The 18,311-nt window shown below is 39.5% G+C and overlaps 1 protein-coding gene across 1 annotated transcript in view; it reads left to right on the top strand.

The window, feature by feature from the left end:
• The first annotated feature begins 1,023 nt into the window (after positions 1–1,023).
• The window catches only part of DAW1 (dynein assembly factor with WD repeats 1), a 78,594-nt gene continuing 61,306 nt past the window's right edge, over positions 1,024–18,311 (top strand). Inside the window, exon 1 of the mRNA XM_082396260.1 lies at positions 1,024–2,759. The gene's annotated coding sequence lies outside the window, so the exon portion shown is untranslated. The remainder of the gene's footprint in view (positions 2,760–18,311) is intronic.

The following is an 18,311-nucleotide window of genomic DNA, read 5'->3' as shown; positions in this document are numbered from 1 at the left end:
AGCAAGGAGTGACATGGTCAGACTGAGCTGACTCCTCTCTGAGGACAGCTGCCTCTCTTTTTGCTACTACTCCCATTTCCTTACATATGCTTTGCTTCATTTTAAAATCCCACACAGTCCTCTAACTTCTTGATTCCTCCCTTTTCTTTCCATCTATCTTCAGGCTCCAATTATTTCCCCAGCCAGCCTAAACCCCATGATGTGCCACCAAAATAATTCTCCTGCCAACATCCTTGTACTTTTGCTTCCTTGTGCCACATCCAAGCTACAACAGTGCATGTGGGGTTCAGTCCAACCCTTCTTCTTCTTAATTTGCAGATGACTAAGCCCTGGTGGCAGAGTTCCACCACCTATGGTCTGGTGCTATTGCAAATTCATGGTTTTCGAAATCAACTGGGCTTTTACTATGACTGTCAAAGCAAAAACGGCATTGCACAAAGTTAAGTAAGCAAAGATGACTTTGTTCAAGGCTATTGCAATAAGGGAGAGAGGCCAGAACTAAAGTCTGGACCTAATTCCCCTGAAACAAAGGGCAGGAGGGTTTTTCAGAGCCAGGGTAGGCTACCATAGTCCATCTGTGTTTGCTAATTGGCTTTACCCACCACTCCCCTGCCAAAAAGAAAAGTAAACTTTCTTGTATCTTCATGGCATAAAGCAGTTTTGTGACTTGGTGCAAGGTGCCCACTGGGGTTAGGCTTCCATCCTTCCCAGAGGCTGGAAGGTAGCGGCACTATTGTCTTTGATGATTATATTTCACAGGGATGGTTCCCAGGTGCTTGAGAAAGACACTCCTGAGTTATGAAACTGGCAAAAGACTTTTAAAAATGATTTAAATTTCAAAGGGCCAGAGAAAGAATTTACAATGACTAGTTTTCTATGATAGATGCTCCAAGGAAAGGGAGGTCAGGGACCTAGAGGGAGGAAGACACAGGTCTAAAGTTTAGTCAGGGCCTTCCCTAGTGGCGCAGTGGTTATGAGTCTGCCTGCCAATGCAGGGGACATGGGTTCGAGCCCTGGTCCGGGAGGATCCCACATGCCGCGGAGCAACTGGACCCGTGCGCCACAACTACTGAGCCTGTGCTCTGGAGCCCGTGAGCCACAACTACTGAGCCCGCGTGCCACAGCTACTGAAGCCCGCCCACCCTAGAGCCTGTGCTCCACAATAAGAGAAGCCACCGCAATGAGAAGCCTGCGCACCGCAATGAAGAGTAGCCCCCGCTCACCGCAACTAGAGAAAGCCCGCGCGCAGCAATGAAGACCCAACACAGCCAAAAATAAAATAAAATAAAAAATAAAATAAAATAAATTGAAAAAAACACAAAAAACAGAAAACAAAAATCACCTTCTAAAAAAATAAAATAAAATAAAGTTTAGTCAGATTTGCGGAGGTGGGGGAATGGTAAGGCTGTCTTAGCTCATGGCCAAGTGCTCCCTTTTAGGTGAACTCAGCAGCTTCTCCTTGGTGTGGACTCCAGGCTGGGGCTTGTTTTGGAGCTGCCACAGGGTGTTCGTTCTCACTGCCCTCACCTTCTTTCTGCTGCTTTCACCACCTAAGAGATTTTCCAGCCTCTAATCTCTTCCCATTGGAACACACCTTGCATATTTATCCTCAAGAATTGAATTTTGCCATTATAATTGGGTTACACATTTCTCCTGGGTTCCCATTACCTATCAAGTCCCCAGCTTGGGATGCAGCGCCCTCCATGATCCAGTCCCTTCCTGCCTCTTGGGGTAACTTGTGTTCTACATACTGCGGGCACATTGACTTCCTTTCCATGGCTTAGGCAAACTTTGTCATTTTCTGTTTTCACATCTCTCTCTACAGCTTCGTTTAGAATGCTGCCCTCATCCCCACCTAGATCAAGGCCCCCTTCATGTGCTTCCTCCTTCATGGACCATTCCCAGATCAGTCCGGTCCAAGCTATGCCCTCGTCCCTCTGAGCATCCGTAGCATGTTGTGTCTCTGCCAGTGGTGGAGGATTCACCTTGTTCTCCCATGAATTGTACCTACCACATGTGCTTCATCTGTGCACGATGCTGGGCTCTCCTTTATGAAAAAAGCACTATATTGCTTCTACCTCTTTGAATTTTTTTGCAGTGCCTAACATAGGACTTTGTACCTAGAAGGTGCTCTTTGGATAACTTTGAAAGGCTAGGATCTATATCAAACTCTGAGATCCTGCTAGACTATTTATCAGATGCGGAATATATGTGAAGTTGTTAACCATGAACTTACTTCTGAACAGACCCAGATGAATCTCATGTTTATTTATTTACTAATGTAAATTCTCTACCCTAAAGTTCAGATCAGACTCTTTCTATGATATTTAACTATCATTTAGCCACTTGGATTTACAGTTTTCGGAAAACAGTGTAGTGGATACCCAAAAGAGGGATGAGAAATTAAAAGGAATTTGGGTACAGCTGTAGTCTACCTCTGTCACCAATCCATCACCAATTGAAAGCAACACTCAGTGTCACTATCAGAGTCAGAACCTTGGAGTGTTTGGCTTTCATTCCCAATTATTTTTCAGGTTCTCAATGGTGATGTTGGAAGAAATTTGCCCCTCCACCTTTGCTTTCCAATTTGAGTTCATTGTATACATATCCATAATCACTGGGCTCTTTCAAAATTACAGATTTTTGTTATTTTTTGTTACTTTATTTTGCTCTGTTTTCTTGTCTATCTTTAGTCAACTCTCCAACTGTTTATGTTGAGTTGGATCCACAGAAGGGGTGAAGTTAACAAACATCTTGAGGTAAGACCCCAATGAAAATTAAGGAATGATTAAGTAGGGAAGTGAACAGAAATTGGCATTTATTTGAAAAGAATCCTGAATGCTATGTTAAATACAGTGCTTTTTGCTCAGCCAACAACTGAGTAAAACACCAATATCAGGGCCTCTGGAGTCACTTTTTTTCAACATAATTTTTAAGCTGTGCCTCCTACTCTAAAACAGGTCCCTGTTTTAAAACAGTTATCTTTAAGATTGCTTCTAATCTTGTATCCGGCAATTCCATGATTCTGGGAGATACTACTTTGAGATCCTGTTCTGGCGTATTACTATATAGAATGTGCTTTAAGCTGATAAAAATATTCTTAAAGAGTTTAATAGTATTCACATACTATTAAAGTTTAATATACATTCTGTAAAGTAAAATATAGATTTTTCAAATCACAATTTAACTTGGGCATTTCCTTTATTGCGTAGTTTTGGAAGAAGTTATTTCATTGTGAAGTGGCTTTTCTTAATAGAGAGTTCCTGCTAGGTTGGTAAATTACTGCAGGCAATAATGTAATCTGCAGGAGAGGAAGACTGGGAAATATCAAAATGTCAGCACTGAGATTCTTGCATCACATGGCAGATTAGGTCTCATGACTTCTACAAGCCTTTACACCTTAATATCCTACGTACCTGTCCGACTTCCATGCTAAGCAGGTTACATCATAATCACCTGGGGAGATTTAAAAAATATATCGTAGGCTCTACCTAGGGAGATTTTTATCCTGTAGGTTTGGGGTGGAGTCAGGAAATCTATTTTTTTCTCAAGTGTTCAATGTGGTTTGATGTTCCAGAGTTTGGAATCCCTACCCAAGTATAACTTCTGGTTATTTCAAAATCTCTTATTTTTTAAGATACTTATTTCTCAGATTCATGCAATTTTATCAGAGTTCAGTGTGGACAATGAAAACCACTCCAGGCATTTTGACTTAAAAAAGGTTTTAATACAGGAAATTAGGTCTTAGAAAATTATTGGAAGGGCTGACGGAATAGGTTCAAAGTTGGGCCTCTGGGAATAATTCTAGAAACAAACAGAAATGACCCACCATGGGACTTATGCTAGGATCAAGAATATTGATTGAAATCACCAACTGCTAGTGGTGGCCCTGTTGCCACCACTTCAACCACCTCTGGACTCTCCAGAAACGGGAAAACAGCAGCCCATAGCTGCAATCCAGGGATTAGAAAGACTCATCAAGAGGCCCCAGTAACTCATTACCCCTTGAAGCTAGAGGTTCAAGCTAGCAGAGAAACCTCAGGTATTCGTGGCTTTGCTAGATAGCAAAAACCAGAAAGGAGGCATGTAAAGATGACCCTGCCTTATTTCTACATTCCAAATCTTGAACAAATACATCCAGTAGGCAGATCACATCACAACCAGCACCGTAGCTGAACAGCAGTTTGCAAAATGTTGCTTTCACTTTTTACCCTCTCCAGTTAGAAGAAGGAAGATAGAGAGGGGGCTGAGTCAGCCATCTTCGGTCTCCATCACTCTGGGAGAACAAAGGAGCCTTTGGTACAAGTAGAGCAAAGTCATTTGTCTGACTGTTGTGGGGAATATAAATAGGACTCTGTCAGAAGGAATGCAAACTTAGGACTTGATTCTAAGCCACTGAAGGATGAATAACATGACCTGATCTTTTTGGAAAGCTCACTTTGGCTGCAGGGCATAGGATGGATTAGAGTCGACCAGGAGTCAAGGCCAAGTACACTTGTGTTACTCACTGTAAATAGAAGCACGGTTTCATTCATATCTTCAAATAATATTATTTTACATGTATATTGGTTTGATACTGTCATTGTTATTTTTAGTTTTTATTTTTTGGCTTGCGCCACATGGCATGTGGGATCTTAGTTCCCCTACCACAGATCAAACCTGTGTCCCGTGCAGTGGAAGCTCAGAGTCTTAACCACTGGACCACCAGGGAAGCCCCCAATACTGTCATTTTTAAATTATACTCTATTTTGAGTTTTAAAAGATTGCTTTATTCATTACTATTCATTCTTTTTTTACAAATTTTTCAAACATACAGAAAATTTGAAGGGCTAGTATGATGAACACCATATACCTAACAATTATTTTCAAGACTTCTAAACATCTTGCCATGTTGTTCTCTTGTGTTCTCACTCTCTCTCTCTCTGAATTATTTTGATGAATTATTCAAAGTAATTTGCAAACATGATGATACTTCACCCTAAGAATTCAGCAAGCATCTCCTAAAACAATGAAATTCTCCTCCGTAGGTCAATATCACAGCTAATAAAATTAACAAACGTTTTCTAATATATCTAGTGTCTAACACACACATTATACGTTCCCAAATTGTGCTCCATATCTTTTTTTCGGCTATTTTTTTCTTCCAAATTAATTTCCGACAAAGGTTTACACATTCTACTTCTTCTTCTTTTTTTTTATGGAAGTATAGTTGATTTACAATGTTGTGCTAATCTCTGCTGTACAGCGAAGTGACCCAGTTATACACATATATACATTCTTTTTCATATTCTTTTCTATTATGGTTTATCACAAGATATTGAATATAGTTCCCTGTGTTATACATTAGGACCTTGTTGTTTGTCCATTCTAAATGTAATAGTTTGCATCTACTAACCCCAAACTCCCAATCCATCCCTCTCTTTCCCCCCCACCCCACTGGCAACCATAAGTCTGTTCTCTATGTCTGTGAGTCTGTTTCTGTTTTATAGATAAGTTCATTTGCATCATATTGTAGATTCCACATATAAGTGATATCATATGGCACTGGTCTTTCTCTGTCTGACTTACTTCACTTAGTATGATAATCTCTATTTACACCCACTTCTTGATTGATCCCTCTTTTCGTAGAGAAACTGTGCCAGACCTCCCCCACTTTTTTTTCATCATATTGACAGAATAATTGTTTTATCAAATTGTACATTCTGAATTTGATGATTGTTTCTTTTAATTTAACTTGTTCTCTGTCTTCTATATTTCCATTAGACTGGAAGTTAAGTCTATAAATTGGTTAGATTCAGGTAAAATTTTCTGACATAACTTCATAGCTGAGGTTTACATTATATGCTTCCCTTCACCAAGCACAAAATGCCAGTTTGTTTCACAATTAGTGATGCTAATTTGGTCACTTGGCTAAGATGATGACAGACATCTCTGGTATTTACCTTTGAAAACAGTAAACAATCTGTGGAGTAATGCTTCAACATCATGCCAACATTACCACTATAATTTACCTAGTAGTTTTATATCCACTGAAGATCTTACATGAATCAATTATTTCTTTTGTGGTTGTAAATATCTATTATTCTTTCTATATTATTAGCTGGAATTCTGCGGTAAAGATCTTCCTTGCAGCATGTGGCATGATGTATAGTTCTTCTCCCATAGTTACTAATTTTCAGAGCAAGGATTTGGTATGCTAGACACTGCCAGTGATAGCAAGTGTCTCCTTTTCTCTTTCTTTGAGTAGTAGTGTGCATTTTTATTTATTCCATGTGTCACAATCACTTACCTTTTGTGGAGCCCGTATTGTCCTAAATTTTGACACACGCCCACTCATCTGTGAGTATTCCTTGCTTTCTGTAACCACATGTCCCAGGCCTGTCTTGCTCATTCTCTGCCTGAGACCTAGAGTCAGCTGTTTCTCCAAGAAGCCCTAGTGATGTTTGGGGGGCATGGATGGTGTATAGAAACAAAGACCTGCATTCTGTTAAGGTACTGATTATAACTAGGGGCACTGCTTCTAACCCCTTCCAGGGAGGAAGAACTAGGAAATGTATGAATTCACATTGATATTTCCAATTAAAATATAATATTACAGAGATTTTACTCAACCTCTTGGGTTTTAGTTTTGATCTCTTATCTTTTCACACTATCTAGAATGTGCACCATCAGAGCCCCAGCCCAGCGCTCTTTCTTTTTTTTAACACCTTTATTAGAGTATAATTGCTTTATGATGGTGTGTTAGTTTCTGCTGTATAACAAAGTGAATCAGCTATATGTATATGTATATCCCCTCCCTCTTGCATCTCCCTCCCACCCTCCCTCTAGGTGGTCACAAAGCACCGAGCTGATCTCCCTGTGCTATGCGGCTGCTTCCCACTAGCTATCTATTTTACATTTGGTAGTGTATATATGTCCATGCCACTCTCTCACTTCATCCCCAGCTTACCCTTCCCCCTCCCCATGTCCTCAAGTCCATTCTCTATGTCTGCGTCTTCATTCCTGTCCTGCCCCTAGGTTCTTCAGAACCAAATTTTTTTTTTTTTTTTTTTAGATTCCGAGTGCTCTTTCTATCCTACAAAGTCTCTGCCATTTGATCATGTTTCTTCCACCCTTAGTGATGACATTCTCTTCTTGCAAAAAGTTGCTTATTCCTGACTTTTAAAAAAATAGCATGGCTGACCAGGTGGACAAATATACTCATTTTGAGTGATGTTTTAATCTCTTTTTTGTTCCATTGACTCATAACTATAATTCACTAAGAAGGATTCATTCATCAATTAGGAAAGAATTTGAGGAGGTTTGATAACGGGCTGACAGCTGGACAGATTGAAGTGTGGAGCATCTTTCTTTTTTCGTATCTCAAACATCACTTTTTGAGAGTGTTGGAACAATTTACAAAATTTTTCTAATGACAAATATTCTCCTTTCCTATCAACTTTTGAGGAGTTTCTTCTTAAAGGGAATAAATTCTCTGATAGACATGTACTTAACATTCAATTTGAAGAACACTTTCAAATACACATTATCTAAAAGAGGAAATATTAAAGGCAAAAGCAATTTAAAGATGAGAATTTTAAACCAACTTAGCACAGAGGCCCTAACCAAAAGGCATTTATAGAGTGTTAACTCATACATTCAGTTCACATCTGAATTAAGGGAAACATTTGTTTGTAGGTGGGGAAATTTTTATTAGTAACACTTCATTGTCATTAAAAAACTCCTTGAATATGAGTTTATAAGCGGCAGTTCTTTTGAGCTTTATAACTTCACTCCATATCACTTTTACTACCACTCTAGTAAATGATCTCCAGAGAAGTATAAAGACCCAGTGTTAGGTCTGTCCAAAACTTTCCTTTTTCACATCTGTTACTAAAAAAAAAAATCAACCTGTAAAGACTTGTAATTTTAGAAAAATTTACTGGTGGGCATCTATTAATATACTGGGGTGGGAGTTTAAGGGGGGCGGTACTCCATGAGACAGGTAGGGGTGCAGAGTTTGTATCCTGCTTCCAGAGGTAGGAGAGTTCCACAGAGGGCCCTGGTAAGTTCAGGTCTCCTGAATCCAGAACTGCATTGTGAGGCAGGGAAGGAAAGTCCTCTCCTGAGCTCAGGAATGTGGAGACTCAGTGGGCACCCTTCATCCTTGTCTTAGGGTTGAAGGCATGGGCCGGGTGATGAACTGCAGTCTCCCTCATTCTGCGCTGTACAAACCTTGCCCTATATACTAGCGGAGTAAATCTTTTTCCATGTTAAAGAAAAAGAAATTTTCAGAGTAGATGTAGTCCACGCCCACTTGACCATGGTCCTCCTAAGGTAGATCCTTGAAAAATTTTCAGACATGGAATAAATCTGTGATGATTCATAAACAGAAAGGAATTTTATGAATTAACAAATGCTTGGGAGCCTCTTTTAAAAGCCAGTCAACTGGAGAGCTCCGGGCATACAGAGATGAAGATGCCCATCCCTGCCCATTGGATGGGCCAAGTTTGGAAAGGCTGTGGAGCAAAAGGAATTCCCGTAGACCATGAGTGGGAATGTAAATTGTTACCACCTCTTTGGAAAACAGCTTGGCATTTTTTATAAAACCCGAACATAAGCACACACTGTGACTCAGCAGTGCTGTCCCATTCATACCCTGGAGATATGTGGGCACACACATGTGCCAAGATTCTTGTACAAGCATGTTCTCAGCAGCACTGTTTATAGTAGCTCCAAACTGGTTCATCAACTTGAGAATGGATAAATCGTGGAATATCGCATGCAATGGAGATCTAAACGCAGCAACAGCTTAGAATTTTTTTTTAATTTTTATTTTATATTGGAGTGTACTTGATTTACAATGTTGTGTTAGTTTCAGGTGTACAGCAAAGTGATTCAGTTATACATATACATATATCTATTCTTTTGCAGATTCTTTTCCCATTTAGGTTATTACAGAATATTGAGTAGAGTTCCCTGTGCTGTACAGTAGGTCCTTGTTGATTATTTATTTTATATATAATAGTATGTATATGTTAATCCCAAGCTCCTAATTTATCCCTTCCCCCGACCTTTCCCCTCTGGTAACCGTAAGTTTGTTTTCTAAGTCTGTGAGTCTGATTCTGCTTTGTAAATAAGTTCATTTGTATCATTTTTTTTAAGACTCCATATATAAGTGATATCATATGATATTTGTCTTTCTCTGTCTGACTTACTTCACTTAGTATGATAATCTATAGGTCCACCCATGTTGCTGCAAATGGCATTATTTCAGTCTTTTTTTATTGAATAGCCTAGACTTTTGAACATAGCATTGAGTGAAATTAAAAGGACAAGAGAGAGCAATATACAGGGTCTATCTACAGATGATCCCATTTTTATAAAATTCAAAAACAGGAAAAAATTAAACCTTACTGTTTAGGAATGCATGCAAGGGTGGTAAAGCTAAAGAAAAGTGAGGAAATCATTAGCATGAAGGCAAAGAGTACACTTATTTTCAGGAGAGAGTAAGGAGAATGTGACCAAAACAGGGCACTGTGGGGTTTTGGGGAGTCTAACCTGGGTGGAGGTTCTATGAATTTTTTAAAATATTTGTTCAGTACACTATACATTTGTTTTATGCGTTCCTTTCATATGTTGTTATATCTGATTTCTTTTTTTAAGGTTAAATTTACAATTTTGCTTTGAATTTTGATTGATCAGGAGGTTAAACCCATGAGGTGAGAAGGTGATATAAGCGGGAGAACTGTTGCATTCTATAATGATGGAATTGTTTTTCTTTAATTTATTTTATTTTTATTTACTTATCTATTTATTTTTATTGGAGTATAGCTGCTTTACAATGTTGTGTTAGTTTCTGCTGTACAGCAGAGTGAATCAGCCACATGTATACATATATCCTCTCTTCCTTGGATTTCCTTCCCATTTAGGTCACCACAGAGCATTGAGAGGTCCCTGTGCTATACAGTCGGTTCTCATTAGTTATCTATTTTATACATAGTGGTGTATATATGTCAATCCCAATCTCGCAATCCATCCCACGCCCCCCTTCTCCCCTGAGGACTTTTTTTTTTTTTTTTTTTTTTTGATGAAGCAAAAACAGGAAGACCTAAAGAAAAGAAGAGGAATAAGGAAAACTTAGAAGGGAAAACTGAGGCACAGATAGAAAGGAGAAGAGAGAGTAGGGAATGAGTCAGGAGGAAGACAGAGAGAAAAGATATTAAAGACATAAAAACTAAAAATATAGGCAAGAGCTAGAGTGAAAAAAGGAAAGAAGGAAACAAAGAAGATCTAAGAAGATGGGTTGTTAAGACCATATCCCTCTCAGGTGAAGGAAGGGGGAAAATAAATGAAAGAGAAGCAAGAAACAAAGTTTTAACTCAAAAAACAAAAGAGAAATTGTTCAGAAATGTCTAATGGGAATATGAAAATTAAAAGTTCACAAGGCAAGAATAAAATGAGGCTTATTTTTAAAAGAACAATATTTATAGAAAACCAAGAAGGCCCAAATTTCAAAGATCAACAAAACCAAGTAATGGAAAAACCTTTAGAAAAGAAACAAGAAAGGCATAAGAGAAAAAAAGAATCCTAATAGTTCAATCATATAAAGATGTTAAGGGAAATAATAGGGTGAAAGGAGCAAAAAATATTTAAGTTATGATGCAAGTGAAAATATAGAAGAAGAAAAAAGGGTAAAAACTGTTAGATTTTCTAAATTTCAGGTCTCTTTGCATTTACTCTAATAAAAGTAAAAGAAAAATGGAAGGAAAAGATGAAAAACACCACAAAGCCATCCCTTTTGAGTCACTCCAAGTCATTAAAACAGGGGAAAATCAACCATTGCAGGAAGGAATGGGGAACCTGGTGAAAGCTGGGAGAAGGATGGGGAAATAAAAGTAGAGCGATGTCAAAATCATGAGTTCACTTTTCCTTGGGGGTGCGACACTCCCTCAGCTGGAAAGTCAAGTTCCACTCAAGCTAAGGGAGCAGTTAGGAAGAGACTTCATGAAAATCTTCCTCTGCTCTGAGGTAATTTGTGCCTTTCATGATTTAACTCAGTCTACCACATCTTGACCTAGTTGAAAACTGGGTCAGACCATTTTTTTAAACGGAAGCCTAAAAACCACCCTCCTTTAAACAAATTCATATTTTGCACTATTTTCTATGTTCAGTTTCTTAGTTCTATCTTTTTGGAAATGTTAACAAAAGCTGCTTGAGCCAGCTGAAGACCCTGGCCTCTAAATCCAGAAAGGACTGAAAAGAAACCTGGGATTTCATAAAATATTCAATAGTAGGAAGACTTACTCACAGCCCCTCCTTGTATGGCCCTGGGCGTTAATTCATATGACACTTGGTTCATTTTGGCCCTGACATTTCTCCTTTTCTGAGCAATTATGGAGGTCCAGTTGAATTTCATTTTGGCTCAAAGATTTATATGAGGTGCTGTAGGAAGACAGTGTGGCAGGAGTTGGGAAGTGTGGAGTGAGTCATAAATGGGGCTGCGGAAATTGGTTAGGGACCGGGATTCCTAGGCAACGTAAATGTGTTTGGGAGGATTATAAAAAAGAGTGGTACTATGCACGGATTAGCATTTTGAAGCAGATTAGGAAGGGGCTAGAGTGGCTGGCGGGGTGACCCGGGAGAAATTGTCCTGAGTGTAGAGCTAGTATACGATGCTGCTCATCGGTGAGCAGACTTTCATCCTGGCCTGAACCATAAATGCCCCTTAGAGAATGATTATCCATGCTCTTTTTGCCATCTGGCTGGCTGGAATGGATATGATCCCCAAGGAAGTTTGCCAGATAAAATAGAGGATACCCAGTTAATTTTGAATTTCAGATAAGCAACACAGTTTTTTAAGCATTATTATGTCTCATGCAATATTTGGAGCATACTTATACTAAAAGTATTATGTGCCATTTATCTGATATTCAAAATTAATGGGGTGTCCTGTATTTTCATTGGCTACATCTGGCAATTGTATCCTGAAGGCAGTCTTGGCAGCCACAAGTAGGAGAAGATACAGTCAAAAGATGGAAAGAGCCTGGGTCCCTGAATCAAATGCATCTCTGAATCTAAGCCTGCATGCCAATTGCACAGGAGGGCTGCCTAGATTTTAGGACTTCCAACCTCCAGAACTGTAAGAGAAAAAAGTTTGTGCTTTAAGCCAGGAAGGTGGTGGTAATTTGTTACTGTGACCATAGTAAGAAAATACATAGTCTAATACTTGGGAATTACTGAACCTCTTTTCATCTCTTTGTTTTTCCTTTTTCTTCTTCTTTGTGTACCCCATACACACAAAGAATGTCAGAAATGGAAAAGACATTGGAGATAATCAAAATCAATTTGCTTGTTTTCAGAGGAGAGAACCGAGGACAAAAATCACCATTTAATCCACTTGCATAGTAACTCTCAACATTTTTTCCCTCGATGCTATCTACATCTATCTACTTTCTTATATTTCTCTTCCTCTTTCTTCTCCTCATCTAATTATCATCTCCCTCTTCCCAATTCTTTCTAGTCTTCCTATTTCCAGCCCCCTTCCTTTTCTCCGTCAGGTATCCAAACTCCATCCATCCAGCTGTCCATCCTTCTCTCCAGCCATCCATCCATCCAACATTCTCTTCCCTGCTTTGTTCATTATTCCAAAGAAACACTTTTCAAATTCATGAACCCCTGCTTCCCCCAAATACTTAGTCATTTTGATGTGTTACTAGTTATAGATCCATCTGAGTAAAGAAACTTCCTTTTTAAAAACGCAGTATCTTTACTTTGGTTGTCGAGTTTTCATAGGCAAGAAACATCTGGGGCACTTGTTAAGATGCCAATATTTTGGAGACACTCATTTTTGTATACATGTATTTGTATACTGTTTAAGTACTTTGTATATTTGTATATTGTTTCAATACAGAAGGTCCATGACTTAATGATGGTTGACTTGAGATTTTTCGACTTTACAATGGTGCGATACGCATTCAGTGGAGACTGTACCTCGAATGGAATTTTGGTCTTTTCCTGGGCTAGTGAAATGTGTGGTACAGTCCTTTCTCGTGATGCTGGGCAGCGGCAGTGAGTCTCAGCTCCCCACCAGCCATGCGGTCATGGGGGGAAACAACCAATACACTTACAGCCTTTCTGGACCCAGACTACCAATTTGCTTTTCATTTTCAGTACTTTCAGTATTCCATAAACTGCATGAGGTATTCAACACTTTATTATAAAATAGGCTTTGTGTTGGACAATTTTGCCCACCTCTAGGCTAATGTAAGTGTTCTGAGCACGTTTAAGGTAGGCAAGGCTGAGTTATGATGTTTGGTAGGTTAGGTGTATGAAAAGAATTTTTGACTTCTGATATTTTCAAATGAGTTTATTGGGACATAACCCCATCATAAGTCGAGGAAGATCCGTACTTTGAAAAGCACTTTGCAGAGGCTACCTTTTTCACAGACTCTGGGATTTCACAGATCAGTTTTAAAAAAGGTGTGTGTTGGGGGGAGGGGTGGGAAGGGATAAGTTGGGAGATTGGTATTGACATATACACACTACTATATATAAAATAGATAATAAGGTAATAAGAACCTGCTGTATAGCACAGGGAACTCTACTCAGTACTCTGTAATGGTCTATGTGGGAAAAGAATCTAAAAAAATTGAGAGTGGATATATGTATTATATATGAATACACATTCAGATGTACAGCATAGTGAATCAGTTATACATATACGTATATGTATAACATTCACTATGCTAACACAACATTGTAAATCAACTATACTCCAATCAAAATTTTTAGAAAAAGGTGTGGGAGATGCACAGTGAAGGGAGGTTGATGAACGGAGTTACCAATCCTTTGTTTTTCAAAGAAAAGTCATTAAAAGCAAACGAGCAAATACACCATCATTTCATTAAAGAAAGGATATTTTCACATCTTAAGCATGGGAAGAACAATTTCAGAATAATGGGAAATTCATCTTAAGAAGCATAGGAAGTAGAGTTATGTTGATACCTAAATGTCTTTTTTTAAAAAAAGGAATATATTAAAGAATTTAGATAGATAAAAATAAATAGCAACATGACAGTTTATCTTACTTTATTTTAGTGTACTTTGTTGTATACAAGCTTGTCAATTTGCACATCTATATTTCGTGTGGTGTGAAATGAAGTGACAATACCCTACTTCTTCTTGGATTTAATCTTTATCGGTTATTGTTGAAAATCTGTTCTCACATGCAAATATTGACAGAAATAGACACAACTTTCTTAAGACTATTTTACTCAATCTAAAATGTTTGGGATAAATATAAAGAAGGGACCTCGTGGCGCCAACCATTTCTCCCGGCTTTCTCACTCTCAGTGACAGAAGCTGCTCTGGTTGGTGATTTTCCTGATTGAGAAGGAAAGAGTCAGAGGCTGCAGGGCTCTGCCCTTCCTGGTAGCACTTCCTCGCAGGGCTGGCCCCGCCGGGAGCTGAGCGAGAGCATCTGGGTCCAGATGAGAGGAGTCTGGACTGGGGAAAACGTCTTCCCTGACAGATACCACATCTCAGACTACTGTTTGGGAGCCAACTTTTCTTCATCACCTTTGGAAAGGTGATGAAAACTTGCTGGCCAATGGTTTTCCAAAGCACATCAGAATCACCTGTATAACTTTAGAAGCATAGAGGTACTTGGTCCCACTTGAAACCTATGGGATCAGAATTTCTGGGAGTGATGTCTTGGTGTACACACACACACACACACATACACACACACATATAAAACCACACAAGTGATCTGATGCCCACCCTCATTAAGAAACTTGCTATGCATTACTGATTCTCACCCATGGATGCCCATTCTACTTATTTGGGGAGCAATTCCCGGGCCCTACCCCAGGCTACGTATACCAGAATATCTGATAGAGGAGGGACAGCCTGGGCATTAGTCGTTTTTAAAAACTTTGCAGATGATTCTAGTGTGTAACCAAGGTTGAGAATTTCAGGAAAAAAATTGCTTGTATCCATATGATTTTGCATGCCATTGCAGGAGTCCGCTATTAAGGAATCCTGCCGTTGACGCTTTGGAGCCAAGAGTCAGACACTCCTGGGCGTGACTTTGTAAATCTCATGGGCTTTCTTGGGAGGCAGAGGCAGGGTAAGCTTTAGAATAGTAGCTAATGCCTCCCGAGTGCCTGGCCTTGCTCTAGGGGTTTACATGTATTGCTGTGTCTCACGAGGATACCAGGAAGTTGCCACTATTATTCTCCTTACTTTACAGGAGGAGGAATGGAAGTGAACTCGGTTGCCTGGATTCATGCAGTTGGGTCTTGATGCAGCCTAGCTCAGCATTCGTCCGCTTTGCCAGAATGCTGTGCAGGAGGAAGCAGTTTGGCTGGGAAAGTGTTTGGAGGCAGATTATTAAGGAGGGCAGCTAATGTAGAGGCTTGCGACAGGCTGGCAGCTGGAGTGAGTACAGAAAGACCCTTGCAAATGGCAGACGCTGAAGGAAAACAACACTGAGAACATCCCTGGTGGGAAGGAGAATTGGCGAGTGAAGGGAGCTGAGACTGAGCCAAAAACAAACGTCCTTGTCCTGTTTCAACCACTTCCCAGAGCTTTGTATCCAGAGAAGGGGAGGGAAACTGCGTTTTGTGTGAGGCGTGTAAACTGAAAACTGCTTCTCAATGGTGAGCTCTTCCTATTCCCACGTGGCCGCCCAAAGAAAAGTCATTTGAATTGAAGGTACGGCATGAGGTTTGTGGTCTCTAGAACGAGGGACATAACAGTCCCTTTCCTTTGCGCTACTCAGACCACACCAAGAGGATGAGCCATACTTTGAAAAGAAGAAGAAGAAGAAGAGAAAAATGTTTTCAGAGGGCAGGGTCACCATGAAGAGGGGACTGGACAGCGGTGTGAGGAGGCAGTGGGGTTGCACGTGGTCACGTATGGCCAGCTTCCGCTGGGCTGTCCTATAGAAGGCAACTTCGATTTGCTGGGTCCAGTTTCAAGGGCTGAACTGGTGGTGGACACCGGCTGAGAATTTATCCTATTAGAAGAAAGTTCTCCCTAACTGCCCCGAGAAATGTATTCTTTATTACCAGAGGGAACCAAGATAGGCTGTACAATGACTAGGGAGGTGGGGGGGTACCTATCAGTGTCTTTGCAACTGACCTTCTGTTGTTCTGGGATGGTTCCCCATCCTCATTCAATGATTGAACAGGGTTTATTGTCCTTGGGCTAGGCATGAGGGATACAATGGTGAACACACACACTAGGAAAGCAGGGTGGGGAAGAGAAATAAACAGCTTCACTCCTACACTTATGATCACTTGCTCCCAAAACCTAGAATCGGAATTCAGATTATTTAGCACTGTGTTTCCTATTATATTTTAGACTTACCATCTCTCTCTCCCTGGCTTTGTTCATATGCCCTATATTTTTCTCTTCCTCTTTGTCTGCTTTTTTTTTCTCTTTTTCTTTATTTTCTTTCTTTACTTTTTTAAAACATCTTTATTGGAGTATAATTGCTTTACAATGGTGTGTTAGTTTCTGCTGTATAACAAAGTGAATCAGTTATACGTATACATATATCCCCATATCTCTTCCTTCTTGTGTCTCCCTCCCACCCTCCCTATCCCACACCTCTAGGTGGTCACAAAGCACCGAGCTGATGTTTCTGTGCTATGTGGCTGCTTCCCACTAGCTATCTATTTTACATTTGGTAGTGTATATATGTCCATGCCACTCTCTCACTTCGTCCCAGTTTACCCTTCCCCCTCCTCATGTCCTCAAGTCCATTCTCTACATCTGCATCTTTATTCCTGTCCTGCCCCTAGGTTCTTCAGAACCTTTTTTTTTTTTTTTTTTTTTTAGATTCCATATATATGTGTTAGCATACGGTATTTGCTTTTCTCTTTCTGACTTACTTCACTCTGTGTGACAGACTCTAGGTCCATCCACCTCACTACAAATAACTCAATTTCGTTTCTTTTTATGGCTGAGTAATATTCCATTGTATATATGTGCCACATCTTCTTTATCCATTCATCTGTTGATGGACACTTAGGTTGCTTCCATGTCCTGGCTATTGTGAATAGAGCTGCAATGAACATTGTGGTACATGACTCTTTTTGAATTATGGTTTTCTCAGGGTATATATCCAGTAGTGGGATTGCTGGGTCATATGATAGTTCTATTTTTAATTTTTTAAGGAACCTCCATACTGTTCTCCACAGTGGCTGTATCAATTTTCTTTGTCTGCTTTTAATGCCTCTTTTCCTCCTCTTTAACCATCTGTCTTAGTTATTTTTTTCTCTCTTTTGTCCACCATTCTTCCTTTTACCTCCTTCATATCCCCCATTAATAAATAGGTGGAATTAATACATTTATTAAACAATATCTAAGTACTATACTTATATAGGTATATACCTAAATATCAGTTCATTGTTTCAATATTCCTGGTTATATTAGAAGAATCAAATGAATGTAGTCTGCAAATATTTAAGTATGACACACAACTTTGATTAGGTTCATGAAGTATTTTAATAAAAGAGAAAATAAGTTCCTTCTCTCCTCCAAACCAGTTCTCAAAGGTGAACTTCCTCCCTTCACCTTGGGCATGGGAAGTACGGAGCAGTTTATAACAGAAAATTTATCACGCATTGTATATTTTGTTACCTGATAGTGAATAGCTTTCTTGTTCTGCTCTAGATTATCAGATACCAAACATTTACAGAACAATAGCCTCAGCAAGACAGCCAGCCCTGAAAGCTAACTTCACTTTATTGTTTCAAAAGTGGTGGTTTCCATTGTGAAGAAACACAGTTTGAATTTTTATTCTTTTCACCTCTGTAGGTTTAAGTCATGGGTGAATTCTGAGAACAAGCAATGCAAACAGTTCTGCTTTAGCATGAAAGTGAAGAGCATGTAACAACATATTTTAGGAACTTTGACTTGGAAAGTACTAAAAAAATAAATCACTCTAGGCGATTGCTAGGTATTAAATAGCACCTTCCTGCTCCAAGAGAGGAGTAAGTCAAGGTGTTAGAGGAATCGGGGCGGGGGGTGGGGGGTGCGGGCTGCAGCAAAACACAGCCCTACCCCTTATAAAACACCTAACTAGCACATCTGGTTAGAGAGCGATGTGGTCCAGCGTCTTAACCTGTTATTGGCTCTAGTTTCTACTGGCGTCTTTTGTCCAGATAACTTTTTACTTTTAAAAAGAAATTAAAAAAAAAAAAGAAATCAGATCCTTGTTGGAGTGATATTTTCCCTGGCTTTATGCCCAGCTAGATACTATCATAGATGTTTTTCTTTTCCTTCCTGCAATGTTGCACATTTTTTACTCATTGTAT

This window comes from Balaenoptera borealis (genome assembly GCF_965194805.1).
Source record: "Balaenoptera borealis genome assembly, chromosome: 6".
In the NCBI taxonomy this organism is placed as follows: Eukaryota; Metazoa; Chordata; class Mammalia; order Artiodactyla; family Balaenopteridae; genus Balaenoptera; species Balaenoptera borealis.
Note: the sequence above shows the minus strand (reverse complement) of the source record. Positions and strands in the feature narration are given on the sequence as shown.